A 23,231-nucleotide genomic window follows, 5' to 3' on the forward strand; every position below is an offset into this window, starting at 1 on the left:
ATGCATCTAGAAAGATTCTGGATAGAGAAAAGTCAATGGACCGAGCTCTGGGTCACTCCACTGTCGAGAGGTTGGGGAGATAAACTGAGTAGAAGAGGAGGCTGGGTAGAAGTTTTTTGTACAAACCTCAGTTTCAGAGAAGTTACGATACATCAAATGGTGGAAAATCACATATTTACCACTGTATCAAGGGTCCAACTCCTTCCAAGCCTGTCTTTTAAAAGATTCTAGCCTTATTTTTCTTTCTGAATACTTCAAAGCATTTAAATAGAACAGTACTTTTTTTTTCTTTTCTGTTACACAGTGGTTTCCTCACACTGTATAATTCTCCTAGTATAAAACTCGTCAAGTACTACACCAGTAGTAATCAGCAATGGCTTTTCCATAAAGTTCATAATATCATAACTACCTCATGCCTAAAAGGCTGAGTGACTTGAGGCCAGAAGCTTAATTTGGTTGGCATCTTTTATTCGTTTGGGCTGTTCACTTCCCTATCACACAGGAACTTTCTCCAGCTTCTATGAGCTCACTGAACAAACGCCTCAAGACATCTGACAAGCCATACTTCCTCTTCTAAGTGCAACCCCCCTTCCTACCCACAAGAAGTACAGCATCTTCACATTTCCACTTTAAACTTTAGAAGTTTCCATCCAGAGACTCATGCCTTAAAAAGAGAGGAAGTACTTCCAACTAGGTCAAAGTTGCCATCAGGCATGCACTCTCAAAGCAAAGCTGTGTGAGAACTGGGCCTGGGGCAGACTGGGGACACTTAGTTTCAGGTCCAGGAGAACACAAAAGAGTGCCAATTCCTAGCATGGTAATGTCATTCATTAATTCAATTAACAAATATTAGCAAGCACCTAGGATGTGCCAGGCTCTGTTATGGATGCTGGGGTCCACTGGTGAATAAAACAAACAGCAATCCCTGCCCACATGGAACTTCCATTATGGAGGGGGGAGAGGGACAGACAATAAGAAAGAAAAATGAATAAAATACATAATATATTACATTAGAGTAATAAGGTAGGGAAGGGGCATATAGAATGTTCAGGGAAGGAGTTATAAGCTTAAATAGGATGGTTAAGAACGGCCTCACTAAGGTGACATTTAAGTACAAACTCCGAGCTGTCGGATTTCAAGTGCCTCAAAAAGGTGTCTTCTGTACTTCAATTCCACCATCACCTGACCTCAGGCCCTTGAAGGCATGGTATCCCCAGTTCCTAGCACAAATATTTGTTAATCTCTTGTGCTCAAGACAAAGGGAGCTCCAAGATCTAGACCTTGTACTCAGAGAGGTACCTTCCAGGTGGAAAACCAACTGAGAGAGGTGTTAAGGAATTTTCCTGAGGTGTAAACAAAATGCTTTAGGACACAGAATAACTGGTAATTCTGCTTAGGGGAAGGAACTGTGTGTTCAGTAAGGCTGTCCCAAAGGAGGTGACTTTAGAGCTAAATCTTGAGATGAATAGGAATTAATGGCAGGAGAGTGGTCATGGGTGGGAAAGTCTCTCTTCAGGGAAAAAAAAAAAAAGGAGTAACTTGAGCAAAGATCCAGAGATGGAATCAGAAAAGACATTTTCTTGTGGACTGTCCCTCCCTAAGGTACTCCATCCATCCCACGATAAAACAAGCACACACTCACCCTCAGCCTCTCTGGCCTGGCTGTTGGGAAATCCTTATCACTTTCCACACCCTCATTTCTCCCCTAGCCAGCAGGAAAGGAAAAAGTTGAGTCAGGCGCACATCCCTAGAACCCAGGGTCACCCTCTCTAACTTCAAGACAATTCCTTCTGAGTTGAGATCCCCGAAGGTTTCATTCAACTAGGTACACCCAGGGGTGTGCACTTATAGTGGCAACGTGGCAACCAGCCTCATGTTGGAAGTGAAGTGGGTAAGACATCAGTGAGGTAAGTGGTCCAAAGTCTCTGCAGTGCCTCTGAGGTGGAGTCAAGGACCAAAACTTAGGCTTCAGCTTGGAAGGGAAATTTTTAATCACTTAGTCCTCACCTGTGAGCTATTTGGTGTTCCTAACATCCAAGACAGCAGAGGCGGTGTGATAGGGGATAAGAACACAGTTCGGCAGTCACATGGCCCAGCTCTGCCCCTCATCAGTTGGGTGATTTGAGACAAGGCACTTAAACTCTCAGAGTCTCCCTTTCATCATAGCATGCTTATAATTGTAGTGCCTAGCACATACACTTATCATTAGGATTATGTGAGATAATTATGTAAAGAATTTATTACAGTGCCTGGCTCAATGAATTCTAACAACCATGTTTAGTAGCAGCCTTTAAGGGGAAAAGCTCAGAGAGTGTCAATCAGAATGCCACAGGGAGGAATTGGGACATCGGGATTGACACATATACACTATTGATACCATGTATAAAATAGACAACTGATGGGAACCTACTGTATAGCACAGGGAACTCTACTTAATGCACTGTGGGGTCCTAAATGGGAGGGAAATCCAAAAGGGAGGGGATATATGTATATGTACGGCTGATTCATGTTGCTGTGCAGTAGAAGCTAACACAACATTGTAAAGCAACTATACTCCAATAAAAATTAATTAAAAATAACAATAAACAATGTTTTTATTAAAAAAAATCAGAATGCCACATACACTCACAGACCAATTATCCCTGAACAGGCCTCCAAACTTCATTTCACTGCTCTAGCCTAGTGAGAGACACCTGAAATTGTGCTACCAGAAATGTTCATCCCCTGCCAGGAAAAGTCTCACAAGCCAAGTTGGTGGTCTTTTTCTACTAGGATTTCCAGCAGGTGCTTCAAAAAAAAAAACAAAAAAACGCCAACAGCTACAACTACAGCAGAAAACTTCACTAGGGCCTCAACTCTTTGCATTAAACATTGTTCTCTCTCCACAGACCAGCGGGTAAACACATAAGGTCATTAACACCTTAATATTAATGGATTTATGAGGGGTGGGGATGGGGAGCTGAAAGCAGAAAAGAAGTCAGTTAAAAATAGAAGGTACAAGATGTACTGAAGACTAATTTCTAGCACAAATGTACAAGGCCTAGGATCAACCCTGCCTAAAGCAGTATTCTGGAATGCTAGGTCCTCTGGTCCCAAAGAAGCTGGCAGGCTACTGGGGGAAGAAAACTTTGGTTAATGAGAAACATCACCTGTTCGAGTCACCAAAATTCTCACCAAATGATTTCACCACCAAAAAACCCAACCATTTTACTCAACGTTAAGGGCTGGAGGAACATCTTTTCTGCCCCTTTACAAACCATCACAGAAGATGGAAGCGTTCTGTGTCCCTTCTGAGGGTTGTGGGGACACTCCTCCAGAAGCGTACTCCCGCTGCCTGCTGGAAGGGTGGCAAGATAAAGCGGCTCAGCTCCAGAGCACACAGCTGGGTCCCCAGCCCAAGCGCAGAGGGTGTCCACTGAGGCAGGGCTCGGGGCCAACCGGTCTCCAGCCTTTTAACCTGCGGCGGATCCACCGAGGGCAGGGAAGCGGACGCCGCGAGGTCAGAGGTCCGGAAAGAGTGCGGGGCCCAGACCCCGCGCGACCGCCGGGCGCTGCGAGAGACACCCCCGAAAAGGTGACTCGACGCCCCGGAGGGCGCAGTTCCCGCTAGGAGCTCGGCCCCACCCCCGCCCCCAGGGCCAGCTCCCGGGAGGGGCCCCCGGCTCCGGAGGGCGGGAAAAGTCGGCCACTCTGGAGGAAGCAGAGCCCCGAGGGGCACAGCCCGTGGCGGCGACGGATGGGCCGGGGAAATGGCCAGGGGCGGCCGGGAGAAAGCAGAGTGGTGGGGAGGGACCGCCCCAACAGACGGGAGTCAAAGCGTGGGGTGTGCGGTCCGCACAGGCGGACGGGAGTGGGAACAGGGGGTCAGCTAGGGACAAGGAGAGACTGGGAGAGCGGAAAGGGGTAGGGAAGCGCGCAGGTCCCCGAGATGGGGGTGGGGGCGCTTAGGCAGCGAAAAGGTACTGGGGGCCCAGGAGGCGTCCCGGACCGAGGGCGGAGGGGCGGTTGCGGGCCACGGACCTACCTGTCACCTGCAACAGGTGCCGCGAGAAGGCGAGACGTCCCAGTACCGGATTCAGGGGAGGGTCTCCGAGTCCGGGAAGACTGCAACCCCACTCTGGCGGCTGGCCCTTCTTACCCTCCCGGGAGGCGGAAAAAGCTGCAACTTTCCCTGGAGCGGGGGAGGAGCTGGACTCTTAAAGGGGCCGCACAGCGCTCCGGGCTCCTTGGTAGGGGGCCGCGCCTACTGAAGGGGAGCTCTGAGATCCAAAGCCTTAAGGCACTGGAGGGATGCCGGCCCCGGTTAGCAAAGGGTGCTTGAAGACTGTCGATAGCAGTCTAAGACTAGACCTGGGTTCCATTGGTGGTCACTCTCTCAGACGATACATCATCTTTCTCTTTCAATCAGCCTGAGCCAAAAGTTGTCAAATTGTTGTGTACTTCTAAGAAGATGAAGGCTCTAGACCGTATAATTTGGGGAGATAATGATACTATTCTGATCCTTTGACTTTCAGCTTTTTATAGCAAATAAAAGTGTCTAAAATAGAAACGTTTTGAGGGAAGGACATAGACATAATTCACACATGTACACAACTGGTTAAACTCACTAGTAATCAAAGAAGAGCAAATTAGGACCATAATGAAACTCTTTGGCAAAGGTTTTGTTTGTTTGTTTTTAAAACACTTAATGAAGACAAAGCGGCCACCAAACAAGCTCTTTCATAATTGCTAATAGGAGTGTATGTTGGTTTAAAACCCTTTTAGAAAGCATGTGAGCAATATATATCAATAGACTTTAAAATGTTTATATTTACCCAGTAATTACAGATTCCTCTCCCCCCTCTCCCTCCCTCCCTCTCTCTCTCTCCATTCTTCTCATCAGCCATTAACCACGCTCAAGTCCCTCTCATCTGTCATAAGCAATTAAACATGCTCAAGTCTCTGCCATCTTAAAAAAAAAAATCCTCCCTACACACTAGGTACCTCTCCAGCTCCTCTTTATGGGCAATTTCTATTCCCTTACTTCTTACTCAGCAATTTGGCTTCCTTCCCCCAACATTCCACTGAAACTGTGCTCAACAAGATACCCAACCAATGACCTCCGTGTCAAAAAAGCTATATTAAATAAATAAATAGGGCATTTTTCCCTTTTTATCTTCCTTGATCTCTCCCCTACATTTAACGCTGTTAACCATTTCCTCCTCCTTGAAAGTCTTCCTGTGGCATCTATGATGCCATACTCTTTTGCTTTTCCTCCTATCCCTTTGCCCTCTCCTCAGTCTCCTTTGCATATTCCACTTCTGCTATCTAACCTCTGAAAGCCAGACATTCTCAGGACTAGGCTACATATACTCTTTCCCTAAATGATCTTTCACTCACTTGGCATGAATTACACCATCTATATGGCCACAACTGTAATTTTATAGTTCTATCCAGACCTCTTCACTGAGCTCTGCTTTCTTGGCAACTCCACTTGGACATCTCAAACTCAACACATCCAGTCAAACATTTTCTCTTAAATTTGCTCCTCCTCCAGTGTTTCTTACCTCAGTAGGTGACAACATGCCACCCAAGGCAAAAATTTTGCACCTAGCATAGTGCCTGGCATATAGTAAGTCCTCACTAATATTTGTATAATGAATGAGTGTTTCCTAAGGAAACAGAAATGTACACAAACTTTTCGTACAATGATGTTAATCACAGTATTACTTAGAATAATAAAACACTAGGAAAAAAACCCCTAATGGGTCAATGGTTAAATATAGTATAGTCATATAATAGAATATTATCTAGACAATAAAATGATATTTACATAGTTCATAACGACAGGATAATGCTTATGCTCTAGTATTAATTGAAAGTAAGATACATTAATATAAAATATGATCACAACAATTAGTGGATATGAGTAGATATGTGTGGAAAAAAGCCTAAAAAGAAATATGGAAAATATTAACAGTGGCTATCTCTAGGTGGTGAAACTAAATGAAGTTTTTGTTTTCCTCCTACTTTTTTGTATTTTTCAACTTTCTTATAATAAGCAAGTATGGCTTTGATAATATAGATTTTTTGGGAAAAATCTTAAAGGGGAAAGAAAAAAATCATTTTAATTCTAACAGATAAAACAGTAAAATTCAGCCTCCAGGCTCTCCCCACAGTTTTCTTCCATACTTTAGCCCTTCAGTACCCCGCCCACAGCCTGAAGTGTGAAGAAGCCACTTCAAAACGGAAATCCTTTTGTTCTGTCTAGCTTTGCCAGCTCAGCCCTCAGGGGCCCTCTGCTCAGCTCTGGGCTTTGAATGTGTTCGCCTCCCTAACCTGGCCTGTGGGAACTCAGACCAAGCACTTCTCTGCTCCTTCTTTGCAGGTTGTCCTTGGTGGAGCTGGAAACACCCTCAGCCAGAAGGGACTTCAGAAAATATTTAGTCCAATCCCCTTATTCCTCAGCAAAATTTCCAGATATTATTTTATGTTTTTACTTCTTTTTACGTGTGCAGTTTCTAACTCTCCAAGGTCCACCTCATTAAGGAGAATGTGAGGATCTGACTCCTTTACTGTAAGACAGTCTCACTGAACCAGCTACAAATACACAGAGACAAACATAAACGATGAACCAAAACAAAGTTAGTCAGCGGCCTGTTTATACAGATTCTGTGCTTTGCAAACTGCTGTCAATTTCTGTTTGATCCTCCTTGTTTGCCACGAGGATACTGTGCTCTAATTCTTATGCCAAATATTGTGAGGGGTCCAATGCAAGCAAACTCAGACACTAACCCACTGCAACAATGTCAACAGGAACTTATGATTATCCTATGTAGAGTATGTAAGCTCCTGTCCCATAGTGAATGACGGATTCAATGAGTTGTTTGATTTTACCATGTTGAGGAAATTCTGGCTGGTGCTAACTAATAAGACAGAGATTTTCCTCAGCCTTGGGTAACAGGATGCCTCAGTATTGAGCAATTACTCTCTTTTAAAAGCATTAAATATTTCAACTATCACATTTTGAGTGACGTAAGACTAACCTATATAAAAATTTCTATCACAGGAAGGGAAATCCCCGGCAGTCCAGTGGTTAGGACTCTGAGCGTCCACTGCAGGGGGCACGGGTTCGATCCCTGGTCTGGGAACTAAGATCCTGCATGCCTTGCAGTGCGGCCAAAAAAAGAAAAAAAAATTAATTTAAAAAATTTTTAATAAAAAAATAATAAATAAAAATTTCTATCATAAGAATATAAATTCTCTCAGTTAATCTATATACTTTTATGTAATTCCAGTCACAACTCTAAATTTTCTAGGATTAAGATGACAACTGAGTAATTCCAAATAACATTTGGAATAATTAACAGTAAAGAATAGACAATACATTTTTATGAATAAAGGATGAGGGAAGACATTCTATCAGATTGTAAAGACAATTCAATGGAGAAAGTCTTTTAAAAATGATGCTGGAACAAGAAAACATTTTTTTTCCATATGAAAAAAAATGAACCTGTACTTATACCTCACACTGTATACAGAATTTAAACTCAAAATTAATCATAATGTAAATGTAAAATGTAAATGTATAATTTTTTAGGGAAAAAAAGCCATGGCAGAAAATCTTTATGACCTTGAGTCAGACAAAGTGTTCTTAGGTATGGTACACAAAACACAATCTATAAATGAAAAGATTGATAAATTGCATTTCATTAAAAACTTTTGCTCTGCAACAGACAAGTCACAGACTGAGAGAGCATATCTTCCAACCACAAATTAGAGAACTCATACCTTGAAAATTTGTAAAAATTAAAAGCAACAATAATGAAACAATCAATTTTTTAAAAAAATAGATATAATATTTGAACAGACTCCTAACCAAAAAAGATATATGATGGCAAATGAGGACAGGAAAAGAAGCTCAACGCCATTAGTAACTAGGGAAATGCAAATTAAACAAAGGGCAGCATGAAGAAATTTTGGGTGACATCGGGATTTTCTGTATCCTGTCTTTGGTTGTGATTATCAGAATGTATCCATGTCTAAATCTCATAGAACTGTATACCAAAAAAAGGTTAATTTTATTTTATGTAATTATAATTTATTTTATTTTAATTATAATAAAGAAATGAATGGATGAATAAAAAAATTTATATCCAAAAAAAGTATTAAATATTTCAATGTATAAAAATAATATAACAAGCATATGCCAACTACCCAGCTTAAGAAATAGGGCATTATCAATACAACAAAAGCCCTCTGTATCCACCTCGATCCCAAGGTTTTCACTGTCCCAGATTTCACCTTGATCGTTTCCATGTATATCTTTATACATTTTTTGCATATTTGTCAATCCCTAAACAATATGTAGTACTGTACATAAGTAGTATCACTCTGTATGTACCTTCTGCAATTTGCTGTCCTCACTCAACAGTATGCTTAGGAGATTTACCCCTGTAGTTTTAAGTCATTCATTTTCACTGCTAGAGAGCATTCCAGGCATAAAAGTATTCTATCTTATATATGTGTTCTCCTATTGATCAGGTACTTTCAAATTGCCAAAGTCTTAATTCTTAGGATTCTAGGACACTCCCTCTATTTCTGGTTGGATAATAATTTACTTTTGTAAAAAACAACAACAAAGAAAAAGCAGGCTTCCTGACAAAGCAAATTTAGTGCACTAGTGAGTATAGGTTGTAAAAAGTAGACTCAGTCTCTTATTCAGGCAAGATCAGGGTTTCTCCACCTCCACACTGTCGAGCTTTGGACCAGCTAATGCTTTGTTGCTGGGAGGTGTCCTGTGCATTGTAGGTTGTTTAGTAGCATCTCTGGCCTCTACCCACTAGATGCCAGTAGTGATAACCAAAAACGTCTCCAGATATTGCAAAACGTCCTCAGTTGAGGACCACAGGTCAAGATGTACTGAGTACCCATTACATGAGAAGCACATTAGCAGGTGCTATGGAAAGAAAGATGAATAAACATTGAGAAAAAGTCCCTTTATTCAAAGATACATATTGAGCATCTACTACATGCCAAGTATACTGTGCTAGGCATGGAGATTTTGGTGACCCTTTCCTCAAGGAGTTCACAGTTTATTGCATAGGTGAAGCGAAGGAGACAAACCATAAACATAAAATTATAATACAATGTGGAAAGTGCAAAGCTGGGGAGATGCACAGGATATGTGGGAGCACCTAGGAAGGCCACTTACACCAGACTGGTAGGGAGTGGTCAGTGAAGGGTCCCTGCAAAAAGTAATACCTTCTCTGAAACTTAAAAAAATGAGTAGGAATTAGCTAGACCAAAAAGGGAATTTCAGGCAAAAGAACAGCATAGGCAAAAACAAAAAGGCGAGAAACACTAGGTCTATGCAAAGGAAGTACAAGAAAATTGGTGTTGGCTGGAGCAGAAAATGTAAGGGAAAAGTGATCATAGATGAGGCTAGAAAGATGGCGTATTAGTTTTCTAGGGCTGCCGTAACAAAGTACCACAAAGTGAGTGGCTTAAACAACAGAAACTTATTGCCTCAGTTCTAGAGGCTAGAAATCTGAGATCAAGGTGTCTGCAGGATTAGTTCTTTCTGAGAACTGTAAGAAAAAAAAAAAAAGCAGTTCCACTTTCCCAGCTTCTGGTGGTCTGTTGGCAATCTTAAGCGTTTCTTGGCTTATAGAAGCATTACCCTGATCCCTGCCTTCATCTTCACATGGCATTCTCTTGGTTTATGTGTCCCTGTGTCCAAAATTTCCCTTTTCATAAAGACAGTAGTCATATTGCATTAGGGCCTACCCTAATGACCTCATCTTAACTAATTACATCCACAATGACCCAGTTTCTAAATTAGAACACATTCTAAGGTACTGGGGCTTAGGACTTCAACATATGAATGTTGGGAGGGATACAATTCAACCCATAACAGATGGGTAGGGATTAGAACTTCAGAGGCCTTGTAAGTCATGTTAAGGAATTTGGACTTTATTCAGTAGCTGATTACGGTCATTCAAGGAGCCCTGGAGTTCTCTATCATTTTTGGTGACGCCACTCAAATTATTTTTCATTCTTTTTATGGCTGAATAATATTCCACTGTATGGGGTGGGAGGGAGGGAGACGCAAGAGGGAAGAGATATGGGAACATATGTATATGTATAACTGATTCACTTGTTATAAAGCAGAAACTAACACACCACTGTAAAGCAATTATACTCCAATAAAGATGTTAAAAAAATATATTCCAGGGCTTCCCTGGTGGCGCAGTGGTTGAGAATCTGCCTGCCAATGCAGGGGACACGGGTTCGAGCCCTGGTCTGGGAAGATCCCACATGCCACGGAGCAACTGGGCCCGTGAACCACAACTACTGAGCCTGCGCGTCTGGAGCCTGTGCTCCGTAACGAGAGGCCGCGATAGTGAGAGGCCTGCGCACCGTGATGAAGAGTGGCCCCCGCTTGCCGCAACTAGAGAAAGCCCTCGCACAGAAACAAAGACCCAACACAGCCAAAAATAAATATAAAAATAAAATTTTTAAAAAAAGACCTAAAGAAGAAATACATGGCGAATATCTTTAAAAAAAAAAAAAATTCCACTGTATGGATAAGCCAGGTTTTGCTTATCCATTCATCAGTTGATGGATATTTGGGTTGTTTCAACATTTTGGCTATTATGAATAATGCTGATATAAACATTCATGTATGAGGTTTTTTTGAACATATGTTTTCAAACCTCTTGTGTACATACCTAGGAGTGGAGTTACTGGGTCATAGTAACAATGTTTAACCTTTCAAGGAATAGCCAGATTTCTTTTCAAAGTGGCTGTACCATTTTACATCTCCACCAGCAATGTATGAGGGTTCCAATTTATCCACATCCTTGGTAACAGTGATTATTATTGGTTTTTTGATTAGACGTCCCAGTGGGTGTGAAGTGATATCTCACTGTAGTTTTGATTTGCATTTCCCTAATAACTAATGATGTTGACCACCTTTTCATGTACTTACTAGCCATTAGTATATCTTCTTTGAAGAAATGCCTATTCAAACCCTTTGTCCATTTCTAAATTGGGTTGTCTTTTATTATTGAATTGTAAGTGTTCTTTATATTCACTACTTATACTCTTGAAAAGAGAGAACAGGTTGGGGGAACGGAGAAGGGAGAAGAACATTGTTAGAAGAAGTGGCATGGAGTTGTATGCAGATGTTAACAGCTGGTTTTGCTGTTTGATTCAAGAGGAGTCCAGGTCAGGGGAAAATGTACTGAATTGTATTGAGGATGGGTCGTTTGTGGTCATGGCCAAAATAAATAAGTGCAGAACTGGTTTGTTCTTTGGAGATTGATAACTTTTTTTTTTAATTTTTATTTTAATGAAACAATTTTATTTAGTTTTTTTTTTTAATTAATTATTTATTTATTTATTTATGGCTGTGTTGGGTCTTCGTTTCTGTGCGAGGGCTTTCTCTAGTTGCGGCAAGTGGGGGCCACTCTTCATCGCAGTGCACAGGCCTCTCACCACCGCGGCCTCTCCCTTTGCGGAGCACAGGCTCCAGACGCACAGGCTCAGCAATTGTGGCTCACGGGCCCAGTTGCTCCGCGGCATGCGGGATCCTCCCAGACCAGGGCCCGAACCCGTGTCCCCTGCATTGGCAGGCAGACTCCCAACCACTGCGCCACCAGGGAAGCCCGGAGGTTGATAACTTTTAAGACCTGTTCAAAGATTTATTCTGAGTGGTCATTCATTCTAATAAAAGCATCTCTGAAGGAAGGAAAACAATTACTTACCAGGATATGAAAGCAAAAGATAAGGGTGCCTTGTTACAAAATGTAATGACCATATGTGTTCTATTTTCCTTTGCCACTCTAGCAATGTTTGATGCTATTGCCCGCTCCTTCCTTATTAAAGTCTCCTATGGTTTCTGGAATATCATAGCCTCCTGGTTCTCCTATCTCTCACTGTCTTTCTTACTCTTCTCAGACCCCACTTTCTCTGCCCACACCTTAACATTTAAGACTTAACCATCACATTAATTTATTCAGGAGAAGTCTGAGGGCACTAACATTTACTAGTACCTGTTAAATGCACTGTTTTTAGGAGCTGGAAATGCAGCGCTAAACAAACAAACAAAAAGATCTTGCACACATGGAGCTTACATTCTAAGTCAAAGAAAAATAAACAGTAGCACAGTAGCAAACACACATAGCACTTACTATTATTCTAATTACTGTTCTAAGATATTAATCTAAGACACACACACATTTAGTCCTCACAAAAATCCTATGATGTAGATATCATTACTACTCCAATTTTACAAATAAAGAAACTGAGGCACAGAGAGGTCAAATGGTTAAGTCGGGATTTAAAGCCAGACAGTATGGCTCCAGCGTCCATGTTCTTAACTAGTACTTTATATTGCTTCTCAGTAATAAATAAATACATCAAATAAGACTTACTAAGAGGTAGCTAAACTGGTATTTTAATTATCATTACTCACCAGTCACCTCCATTCCATACAGGAGAATTCTAGAAATTAATTGGAGGAAGAGAAAGAGAATTTTTTGCAGAGAATTCATGGGAGTAGAAGGCACTATCATTCCCCTGCTCAAGCCTAGCAAAAAGGTCTCAGTTAAACCTTTCAAGAGGGGAGACTGGTATCTTAATCCCAGGCTGAAGGCTTGCTGCACTACAGAAATTTTTAGGCCTGCCTGTGTAGACACTGAAGCAGGGAAGAGTTCATGGGAGAACTTCACATGTGTCCTGTGGTGTCTGAATAAGATAGAAACTTGTCCTTGACTTTTACCTGAAGAAATCTGAAGGCAGAAGGCTGATTAAAGTTGTTCACAGCAGCAGAACAAAGAAAGAGGTCTAGACTTCCTAGGGACCATGTTGTCTATGGGCCAGGTGGTTTCCTCAGAGTGTATCTGGCAACTCTAGCAGAAGAATGAGGATCCTATGAGAATAAAGTTGTATGGGCAAGAGCCACGGGGGGGAAGACAGTCAGAGTGTACATTGTTCCCATCAGGAATGGTGCAGGGAGGAGGTCCACTGGGGGAATGGGAAGTGAAGGAGTCTCTGAAGAAACCACAGAAGCACATTACAAGAAAAGGCAGTATTGGGGCATTACAAAGGGCACGGATAGCCAGATTAAACCAGCCCCAGTCAGTTAAGCCTCACTGTCCCTTTAAGACTCTCTCTTCCTACCTACCTCAACACTGGAGGAGCCAGAAGCTTCAGAGCAAGTGGGGGAGGAAGTGGAGCCAGGAGAGTGAAAGAACAGACCAAGTCACTTTTCTTCATTGGAGATCTGTGGGCTCTTTAGTCAAGCTGCAGTGGAGGTTGAAGGCTGAAAGAGAAGCTTTAAATTGAATGTGAAATAGAATTTTTAATTTTGAATGGTTGAACTTTTTAATGCCTGTTGATTAAACTATTGTAAATATCTGAGAGTAGCCAAAAAGCCAATGGGTTATATACCTAACACAGTATGGGATAGTAATGTGTTACCAAATAAAAGCAGGGTAAATGAATAAAGAGTGATGGGGTGATATTTTACATATGTTAGTCAAGGAAAGCTTCTCCGAAGATGTGATACAAATGAAGTGAAGAACCAGGCCATAGGAATATCCTTAGCCCTTAGCCCTTTTCAGTATACACATTCTCCTTGGGCTATCTCATCCATTCCCATGGCTTAAATTCCCCTGCTGACTCTCAATCTTGTATCTCTACCCTAAATTTTCTCCTGATCTTCAGACTCATATATTTAATGTCTACCAGATATCCCTACCTCAATGATCACAACTACTTCAAATTCAACTTATCCAAACTTAAACTTCACCTTCCTTCCAAACCTCTTCTGTCCCCAGTGTTTTCCATCCTAGTGAATAGCACAAGTAGCACAAGCCAGAAACTGTCCCCATATCTAACCAGTTCCAGATCCTACTGTTCTCATCACATAAACAGATCTTGAATTCCCTCCCACTGCCACTACCCTAACTCAAGTCATAATCATCTCTCACCTGGACTACAATAATAGCCTCCTGACTGGTCACCCTACTTCCAATCTATCTTCCACACTGCAGCTAAAGTAGTCTTCCCTAAATCCAAACAGGACAATAGAGAAACTCAATACCTCTGGATAGTTCTCAGAGTTGAGTCTTTCATGTGGCTTAGAGGGACTTTTATGATCTGCTTCCTATCTATCTTACAAGCCATCTCTTCCACCACTCCTTGTTTTTGAGCGCTCCTCTCCCAGCTAACCTAAATGATTTGCACTTCCCTCGAAACCCCAAATTCTCTTATGTCTCTTCCATCTTCCTTTATCTTTGCCATGCTAATCCTTACTCATTCTTCAGCTCTCATGTGATGTCTTCTGGAAAGCCTTTCCTGCACCCCACTAAGATGGGTACCCATGCTCTGTGTTCCCCCTGTCCCATAGCACCTTCTATATATTTCTGACATAGCAGTCACTCCACGGTATTCTCACTGTTCAAGTGGTGGCCCTTCCCATTAAAATGTGAGCTCCTCAAGAGCAGGATCTATGTCTTATTAATCTCTGTATCAATAAGACCTGACATATAACACAGGTTCTCTTTCAAAATCCAGACTGTTCCTCTGCCTGAACTCCTCCTTACTCATCCTTGCCCTTTAAATTTCCAATCATTCCTTAAGAATTCATTAGCTTATCCTACTGGATGTTTGTGTGCTACATAGCTAGCAGATTGTTCCTCCTAGGGCTGTTTCTCAACTGGGAACAAAGTTGTCTCCCTCCCCAGGGGACATTTGGCAATGTCTGGGGATACTTGTGGTTGGCACAACTCGGAGAAGGGATAGTGTGCTACTGGCATCTAGTGGGTAGAGGCCAGGGATGCTTCTAAACATCCTGTAGTACACAGTACAGCACGCCCCTCCAACAAAGAAGTATCCAGACGCAAACATCAATAGTATGGAGGCTAAGAAACCCCCACCCCGACCTCCACGCCGAGGGCAAGCAAAGCCCTGCAGCTCTGGTGGACTTTTCTAGCCTTGTTTCTCTTGTGCTGAATTAGCTGCCTGTGAAATCCAGTCCTGTCTTCTGAGGTCTAAGATAATAATGAGGAGGAAAAACAAGTCATAAAGATAAAGTTCTTGTGGTCTGGGGTTTTCCTGGATGAGCAAAACCATATTTGAATGTATGCTAAACCCCATATTTGGGAAAATACTTACAGAGAGATGAGCCATTCAACAAATGGCCCAAAGGGCTTTAACTAGATTCAGAGAGCTCTTTAGAGCTACTATTTTTTACTCAAGTTAAGTGCACTAGACAAACTCCTGTACAAGTGGAAAAGGAAAGAGTAATGAACATTTGTTGAGCTATTTCTATATGCCAAACACTATGTAAAGTACTTTACATACATTATCTCTTTTAAAATCTTCACAATAGCACTATAAATTAGGCACTGTTACTATCTCCACTTTACAGGTGAGGAAACTGTGGCTCAGAGAAGCTAAGTAACCCATTAATGATAAATGAAGAAATAAGCACTTAAATCCAATGCCTTTCTATTACACCATGCTAGGATGATTCAGTGCTAAAGGCACATAAAAATCAAGTTCTCAAGGCAGAAGATATCTTCTCTTTCAACATTTTGTTTGCTTCTGTCAAACTTAAAAAAGAAAAAGTAGTTTGGCATCCACTCTAAGTCCAGTTAACCCTTTGTTTGATTCTTCACACTTGAGTAGGACCCATCTTCCTTTGGTACATTTCCATTAGGGGCACTGTAGTCCAATAGGATCAGGCCTAGGCTGTGAATCAAAAGATATAAACACATTCAATTAATCACATGTACTCAAAAAAATTGACTGGCATTTTACCTCACTATTCCTTGATTTCTCACCTGCAAAATGATAAAGTTTGATTATGATAACAATAGGATGTGATAAATGTGATATATCCCACATACAGGCTTTTCTAATATATTTTTCTTAACCATATTTGATTATTTATTTATTTATTTATTTTTATTTTTGGCTGCGTTGGGTCTTCGTTTCTGTGCGAGGGCTTTCTCCAGTTGCGGCAAGTGGGGGCCACTCTTCATCGCGGTGCGCGGGCCTCTCACTATCGCGGCCTCTCCTGTTGCGGAGCACAGGCTCCAGACGCGCAGGCTCAGTAATTGTGGCTCACAGGCCTAGTTGCTCTGCGGCATGTGGGATCCTCCCAGACCAGGGCTCGAACCCGTGTCCCCTGCATTGGCAGGCAGATTCTCAACCACTGCGCCACCAGGGAAGCCCCAGGCTTTTCTAATATGCAACTTTAGGGTCCTTTCTCAGGCCCAGACCCACTCCCTAGCCAAAATTCCCTAGGATTCAGTCTGCTTTTCCCTCTTTGCAAAACTACTGCTGCCCTTTCTACCTCTTTGGGGTTCTCATCAATATTCCCCCTCCATCATTCTGTAGAGTGGGAAACAATCTCAATACGCTAGATGACAATCACAGGAGTTCTTTTTATGTAACCTGCTATATCATCATGAAACTAATCCTTCCAAAGGAAGTGACTATTGCATGAGCAAGTATCAGAGGAAAGCATGGATCGTACAATTTTTCTGTTGTTGATAACAACACTATTGAAGACTGGTCTAGCATCATATATAATGCTTCATAGGAATGGTGGTCATTGTAATACGATTGTGCCTGCCTTATAATGCCTCAATTACTCAAGCATCGACATGCCTCAATGCAAAGGACAGTTTTGGGCGATGTGGTAGCATATAGTCTAACCACTTCACACCACAACCTGCATTACTAGCCTCTCCCCCACTCTGCTTATACCTACTCTAGTATCACAAGCTTCATCTTCAAGGATTTGGAGGTCACATCTCCACCTACCTTGCTGCTGCCATTCCTCTCTGATAGTGCAATTCAAAATTTCTCTCTTCATACTTACAAGGAAGGACTGCACATCTCTTCTCCTGGGTTTAATCTCTGCTTCTTTCTCTTAAAATTCTCTTTGTGGTTCTTCTTACACTCCTGCTTGATAATCTTGGGGCTGTTTTTAATGTGTAGCCAAAGATATGTGAGAATGAAACCTGATGAAAATAAACTGCAATTACCTGTGCAGGCAGTAACTAGGAAGCTTCAGCAAATTTGTTGAGTCCTTGCACCCATTTTGAGTAAACAAACAAGTTTTCTGAGAGTCCACCCTTCCCAGATACCGTTCTATTTGAAGTTCAGTAAACTTACATCTCACCTCCACATGAACTGAAAAGTTGCAACAAGATTTCCAAAAGAAAGATACATGACTAGCGCAGTTAAAGTGAAAAGCGGTCTTTTTTAAATAAGAAGATTGGTTCCCTCTGTGCTCTAAGTCCTATGATCGGCCTGTGTCAAATTTTTTGCACGGTATCTCTTTCTTCAGGTCTCCAAAAAATCACAGCAGGAGCTTTTTAGAGTGAAACTTGGGCCTTGAAGAATAGAACAGGAAAGAAAGAACAAGCAAGGATGATGCCAAAATTCCATCCTTCCATTGCTACTGCTGTCAGAGGAGGAAACTGGTAGAAAGTTGATGCTTCTGTTGCTCTGAAGCAGTGAGATAAATAATCAAATGGGACATACCCAGGGGAAAAAAAAAAATTGTGCATCGGCACCAATCAGCTAGCTCAGAGTCGCCTCAACTCTGTATACATCTCTGCCTGGGCAGATTCCGCCACTCTGGGGTCTATTTTAGCAGCCTAGTTTATAAACTTGATGACAAAGGGGTTGATTATTTGGGGTCAGCATAACACTGGGCAGTGGAAAAGCAAATACAGGGGAATGAGAACAAGATGTTCTATACATACATAATAGTGTCATTTCTTTTGAGGAGACATAGGAATCAAATAGCAGGAATTTTTGGCTCTTCGGATTCTGAGGGAAAACAAAATGACCTTGGCATCTAGAAAATAAGCTCCAGTTCCGAAGATTGAAGTTATTACCCACAATAAGATTAGATTCTGCCCTGTGGGAACACATTTGTGTTCTGCAGTCAGTTTGGGATTAACCTTTTCAGGGCCGCTGGAGAATTAATTGGTTCTTTTTTTTTTTTAATAAATTTATTTATTTATTTATCTACTTTTGGCTGTGTTGGGTCTTCGTTTCTGTGCGAGGGCTTTCTCCAGTTGTGGAGAGCGGGGGCCACTCGTCATCGCGGTGCGTGGGCCTCTCACTATCGCAGCCTCTCTTGTTGCGGAGCACAGGCTCCAGACGCGCAGGCTCAGTGGTTGTGGCACACGGGGCCTAGTTGCTCCGCGGCATGTGGGATCTTCCCAGACCAGGGCCCGAACCCGTGTCCCCTGCATTGGCAGGCAGACTCCCAACCACTGTGCCACCAGGGAAGCCCGAATTAATTGGTTCTTAACTTCTCTCTCTGGGCTGCCTTAGGCTCTAGAGGGTTCCCTGTATGGCAAAGGAGCTTTGTGCAGAGCAGCCAGCTGTGCAACTGTGGCTTATTTACCCATGCTTCTGTCTTAGATTCCTCTAAATGTGAGACAGGAGAAGGCAGCCCCTCCCAGAGAGCACACAAGCCCAGCCCAGCACAGCAGGACTTAGTGTGGGTGGGGTTCATACAGTGCATCAAATATGACAGTCCAGAAAGGGGTTGAACTATGAAACCACCCCAGGTCTGCTTCCTCCTCCACCGTGCTTCTCTTTTCTTCAATTGCTCCTGCTTTATACACCCTACTACAGATGGGGCAGTTGTGAAAATTCCAAAAGCCCAAAAATTCAAGCTGGCACTGCTTCAGGAATTGTGGATTTTTTTTTAAAGAAGTGTACAACTTAGTTTAAAAGGATATTCATCAAAATGTTAATAGTGGTTATTTCTCTGGCATGGGATTACTGGAGATTTTTCTTTTCTCTTTGTGGTTTCCTAAATTTTCCATCATGACCATGTATTACTTGCATAGATGTTTTTAAATGTCTTGTTTAAAAAGGTAAGCTTCCTAGATGATACATTTTTATTTCCCTGGTGCTCTATCTCCAAGCACTGGAGAACAGCCCAGAAAGTATACAGAAAAACACCCAAGTGGGGAGTTTTCCACTACCAGCATTATTATTCTTTAAAATCATGGAGATAAGGCAATGGATGAATATATGAACAGACTATCAGCAGGGCCTTGGAAGGAAAATAATTCACTCCAGATGGTTCAGATGAATAGACTGTGAAAAAACTGTTTACAGTGAGTGGTCAGGGTTACAGGAAGAAATAAGGAGGAGTGAAGTATGAGTGGGAGGGTCAAAGCAAGTAATAGCGTTTCCAGAGCCCAGTGAGTGCTGGACCCATGGAGGAGGAGGAGCCCAGTAGGTACTCCAGCTGTGCAGGGATGCAGGTACTGCCAGAAATGCAGTGCCAGCGCAGGGAGGGAGTTGGGGAGAAATACTCTGACCTCCCTTTCTTCCCACTAACTGATCTCTTACCATTTCTACCCCTCTACCAAACCCAACTACAAGCCAGCAGGCAAGGGAGCCAAGAATATACAGTCCGCAGGGGTAAACCTAGAAAACAGAGCAGGACTATGAAGAATAGAAATTGGATGGGGGTAGGGGGCAAAGAATAATCAGCATGGTCTACCCCTTTTGTCACTCAGAAGCCACTCCTGTCCTTTATGCAAAAGAAGAACTATCATTTCCAACACAGACGAGACACAAAATCTATAAGCCTATCATCATGAGGTGGTATTGATTCAGTTATATTCTTGTCTGGAACCTAAATTATAAGAGTTGTCACCACCCGTACCCTTCATCAAGGAAGCAAGGAAAGGGAAGTGAGAAAAAGATAATTGATTAACATAAAATATGTATAGTTCTTAGAGTCCCCACTTGCTGAGAAACTAAGCCAACACTCCCTCATTCCCCCCCCCAACACCCCCTCCCCCCAGGGAACAAGGCCTCCTCTGCATACGGTCCTTTCAACAAATGCCCTTGGGGAAGTTGCCTGACAAGCTAGTGCTTGACCTCCTCTGGATGCACATTCTCATCAGCTCCAAGTCCATAAGGCGTTAGATTGCCAACACAGCACAAATTGGAGCAGTACTGATCTCAGAGAGACAGTAGTGAGCGGTTCTGAAGAGAGATCTTAGTTTCCTGCACAGGAATTGAACCTGGGTAGCCTGGATGAAAACCAGGAATCCTAGACACTAGACCACCAGGGGCTAGAGGCTAGAAGCAAAGTGGCCCTGGCTCTTTCCCCTGTTTGAAAGCAAGACTGTTTCAAGCAGGCAAAAACTGTAAAAACAGGTACAAAGTTTATTATTAGAGATGCAGCACAACAGTATGAGAGAGCACACAGAGAAGCAGTTTGTTTATTTAAGGCAGAAACAAGGCAGAAATACACACCCAGAAAGAAAGGGTGTGGGTATCCCCCCTAATGAGGAGGAGCACAGTGAAGAGGTGGTTTAAATCACTTATCTAGGACAGTCCTTCCGGGTCTTTGTTTACATTTGGCCAATTATCTTGTTTCTTTTTTCACACCTGACTGGTCCCAGGACCCTCCCCAACATGCGTGCTCAATTTTTGCTAAGATGGATCCCACCCCAGAGGCCTGTGGGTGCATGTCCACACTTATTATGGGGTGGCACCCCCTCTCTTTTTGACCCCCAAGGAGCCTTCCTGCACACATGCAGACAGGGAAGTTTTCCCTGACCTCAGGAGTGGTTATCTTATCTCTTCAGCAGAGCTCAGCTTCTGCCACTAGCTTTGTCCTTGGAGTGTCTGGGGGGAAACAAAGCTTCAATTTTACTCCACTTGACAAACACCAGCTGTCCAGCCCAGGGGCCCATCTATCTCCTACCTCAGTACAAGGCTTGATCCAAGAGAGAGAGCCTATTCCCCAAGAGACTCATAAGACCTCAGCAGTCTATACTGACAGGAGCATAGGAAGCATGTATGGCAGTGAGTTCGAAGGGTGTTGACCAAGGGGGAAGAAGTGTAAGATGTGATAGGGTCGAATTCACTGATGTACTCACCCAGAATTGAAAATTTAAAGTGTTGGCTGAAGCATTGAGGTGTGTTGTAATGGTCTATTAAATTGGCCAATCAAAGCCTGGACTCAGTGACAGCCTGCAGTCATTGAAGTCAAAATGCCTGAACTTCTCTGACATCCTATAGAAGGAGTCCAGAGGTTCTGGGAAATGGATATAACAGAATAGATTTACTTGCAAACTGCTTAGGTACCCCTAATCACACTTCCTCGAGGACACAGAGGACACACCCTTCACCAAGGCATTAAAACGTGTATTGATGCCCTTTCTCTTCCCTCCCATTCCTGAGTAATTCAGTCTAAAAGCCATTAGGTGGGGGCGGAGAAAAGCAGGCATCTAGAGGGCAAGGCGTTAGAGCCTGAGTGGGGTAAAGAAATGTGAATAAAAAATGTTGCCTGCCATATCAGCAAACAAATGATGCTGTGGCCATTAAGACCTTCAGCCACTGGAGCCACCCTCAATGGTGCACCCTGAGGGGAGTGAGGATGGGAAAGAAGAGGATTCTGGCCCCAGATTGCTGAGGTACATATCAAAGGAATGATTTCACTGAGCCCAGACTCTTGCATCTTCCTATACACAAAAATGCACTAAATTCATTAACTTGAGATGTCTGGTTTTCTTTAATTAACAGTAACCTTTTGATGTTCTGACTACCTGGTCTTTGTTGCAAAACTCCTATGTAACCTGCCTCCTCCCTTACTTCTTCGTCCCTGGCTTCAGTCCTCAGAAAGTCCGCCAAATAAAACATAATTCTCAACTTTTAGGTTGTGCATTTTTTCAGTCGACAGAAGGCATGGCATAGGGTTATGAAGCCCAAGCAGGGTGTGGAGGGCACCTATGCTGGTATGGAGGGCATCACACATGGAGGCAGTCTGGCATGGAATGTCAAAGCCAAATTGAAGAAAGGAGGGAGTTCATGCAGAGAGGCGGCCTGGCATGGGGTTCTGGTACCCAAATAGGGTTAGGAGACTGTTCATTCTAGAGGGCAGTCCAACATAGGGAGTTACAGCTAGGGCAGGGTGAGAAGGGCATCCCCAAGGAGAGGTGTTCTGGCATGGACTATCAGAGTCCAAGGACAGTGAGGAAAGCAAACACACAGAGAGAGGAGAGCTGCGTGGCATGGGGAATCAGAGCCCCTCGCAGAGGGGGTGACCTGATGACTGGGTGTCAGGGCCCAAGTGGAATGAGAAAGGCATCAGTGGGGAGAGGTGGCCTGGCATGGGATGTCCCAGCCTAAGTGGGCTGAGGAGGGTGTCCACACTGGAGCACAAGTCAGCATGTAAAGTCAGAGCTGAGCAGTGAGGAAGGCATTCACACAGAGATGCAATTTGGCATGCAATATCAGAACCCAAGTGGAGTAAGAAAGGTGTCCATAATGGCAGGGAGCCCCATACAGGACGTCAGATCCTGAGCAAGGGGAAGAGTGCATCCATGAAGTAAAGTGGCAGGCTAAAGCAAGGTGTCAGAGCCTGAGCAGGACGAGGAAGGCATACATGCAGGGGTAAGGCCTGGCATGGGCTGTCAGATCCAAGAAGAGTGAAAAGCATGTCCATGAAGGGAAGAGACTTCCTGCTGCAGGATGTAAGAGTCCACGTTGGAGGAGGATGGTTTCCATACAGGTGAGGAAGCAGCCTAGAGAGGGGTGTTTGAGCCCAAACAGAGTGAAGATGATGTCTCCAGAAAGAGGCTGCCTGATGTGGGCTGTCAGAACCCAAGCAGTGTAAAAAAAGCATCCATGTGGGAAGAGGGGCAGCCTGGCACTGAACGGTCAGAACCTGAGCAAGGCAGGGTGATGAAGGCATCCCTGCAGAGAAATGGCCTTGCATGGAATGTTAAAACCCATGTGGAGTTAACAGAACATCCACATAGTGGAGTAGGAGTGGGATGGGCAGTGTGCAACATCAGAGACTTAATGGGATGGAATGGGTATCCCCACAAAAGGATAGCCTGGTATGGGGTGTCAGCAGCCAAGAAGGATGAGGAGAGCATCCATGCAGAGGGATGGCCTGATATCAGGTGTTGAAGCCAAAGTGGGATTAGGAAGGCATCTCCAAAGGATAAGTGGTAGTGGAGGAAATGCAGATTAATTACATACAGGGGGCCTAATCAAATTATTACGGATAACTGAAGCCAGGTTTTTGCACTGTCAGAGAAGAGAGTTACCAATTTGGTAAGGGAAAAAAACTATAATGAACCTTGTGGTATTGGACTGGAATTGGAGGTATCAATGAGAAGTCATGGTTTTCAATACAAAATACATATAGATGTAAATGTATGTAA

The 23,231-nt window shown here is 43.1% G+C and overlaps 1 protein-coding gene across 4 annotated transcripts in view; it reads right to left on the reverse strand.

Moving 5' to 3' along the window:
* The window catches only part of SYTL4 (synaptotagmin like 4), an 86,395-nt gene extending 66,585 nt beyond the window's left edge, over positions 1-19,810 (reverse strand). The window contains exons 1-2 of one of the 4 annotated variants that reach the window (XM_082377199.1): positions 16,883-19,810; positions 13,172-15,744 (exon numbers count right to left, since the gene is read on the reverse strand). The gene's annotated coding sequence lies outside the window, so the exon portion shown is untranslated. Of the gene's footprint in view, positions 1-4,024; positions 10,161-12,766; positions 12,917-13,171; positions 15,745-16,882 lie in introns of those variants that run through there. The other 3 variants (XM_082377198.1, XM_082377200.1, XM_082377197.1) reach the window with 3 other exon arrangements.
* Positions 19,811-23,231: the final 3,421 nt, after the last annotated feature.

Source organism: Balaenoptera borealis (assembly GCF_965194805.1).
Source record: "Balaenoptera borealis genome assembly, chromosome: X".
Classification (NCBI taxonomy): Eukaryota; Metazoa; Chordata; class Mammalia; order Artiodactyla; family Balaenopteridae; genus Balaenoptera; species Balaenoptera borealis.